This window comes from Tupaia chinensis, unplaced genomic scaffold (assembly GCF_000334495.1).
Source record: "Tupaia chinensis unplaced genomic scaffold, TupChi_1.0 Scaffold143796_1, whole genome shotgun sequence".
NCBI lineage: Eukaryota > Metazoa > Chordata > Mammalia > Scandentia > Tupaiidae > Tupaia > Tupaia belangeri.
This window is the reverse complement of record NW_006203646.1, coordinates 2,747,193-2,748,789: the sequence shown is the minus strand read 5'-3', so window position 1 is coordinate 2,748,789 and position 1,597 is coordinate 2,747,193.

Genomic DNA, 1,597 nt, shown 5'->3' with positions numbered 1-1,597 from the left:
ACAAGGGAAAGATTAATTGTGATATGTCAAAATTGGAATTATTAAAATATAATCTGAGTCAGGGGGGCAATTTTAAGAAAACGTTAATGTAGAGAGCTGTGTGAAGTTAACATATAGAACAGTTCAAGATTTGAGAATCATGAACTAATTTGGAAATGTTTACTGCTTCTTAAAAACACTAGCAAAAGTGACAGCAGAAAATAATTTTCAGGTGGTAGAATTTACAGTTAATGTAAATCACAAGAGTTGAGGTACGGATGGAGAAGAAGAAAATGAATGATTTACTTACGGATAAAATGACAATCATCAAAAAAGAGAGCAGTGAATTAACTAGAATGTTTAGGACAGAAAGAGGACAGCAATATCGAGACCTGTCGGAAACAGAATGAATACTGTTGGCTCTCAGTGGAGAGGACACTTCAGAACCCTCCACAGTACACGGGGTGAGAGCTCAGGCAGAATCCAATCCCCTGGATGGAAACGATCAGTTCAGAAGGACGGTGGTGAAGTGAAATCAGTAAGACTTGATCTTGGGATTCTGGAATTTGGATCTGGGCAACACAGTCCTGTTAATGGCAGGGACTCTAAGGCTGTGCATTTACTGTTGAGGACTTGGAATTTGCCTTGTTTCCTGATTCAACACTATTCAGTTAATACCCTGTGTCAAGTGCCGTGCCCTTCCAATACCCTGCCCCTGCTCCTGCCCCCACGTTCTTTTCGTTGCTGTTGAAGCCAGCCTGATTGAGTTTCTATTACTTAAAGCCAGAAATAATATCTGAAAACAAATCACTTACGGTACTATTTATATGGTATAAATTTTTTAAGTTTTTTTTTGCTATAGGGTATATATGCTTGCCAGAGAAAGAGGGAAAGTGAGAATCACCTCACACACACACACAAGGGGTGGCCAGAATCCCTCTCCTCCATTCTCCTCTTGGGATTCTGGGCAGGAACACGCATGAGTCAGGCATGTTTTCCAAGCTGCTGGTCCAGGACTCAGCCTGTACCTGCACAGTTGGCCACATGGGCTCCAACGCCCCAACCACCACACCACCTGCTGGCCCCAGTATAAGTATTTTTTTTATCATTTTGATGTTATCAGTTCCAAGTATTAAATGTAAACCCTATGAAGTTTATTCCAGCACGAATAATGCAGCTCTGGAAATTCCAGGGGATATACATGCAGACAATAGAAAATAATAGCGCTTAATGATTCTAATGATTTTCCCACTTGGCCTTATGATATAATAAATGCTTTTTTTTCCCTAATGAGAAAGAGGGACCAGCAGCAGTTAGCGTAATGGCTGTCGCTGAACTCCCATGTAGTCAACTGCGGTTCAAGTCCTGGACTCAGTGGCTTATACTCATGCCGGGCACATGTGCATGCATGCCCAAGATCCTGGGAGGAGAATGGAGAAGGGATTACGGGGTGGCCATCCCCTCTGGGGGTTATTTCTCACTTTCTTTCTCTCTGTCTTTCTCTGTCTCTCCAGTGAGCGCATGTGCCCTGTAGCAAAAACCTCTCCAAAAAAGAGAGAGAGAGAGAGAGGTATTTTTGACTGAGTCTTGCCACATCACAATCCTTCCTGCCCCAGTC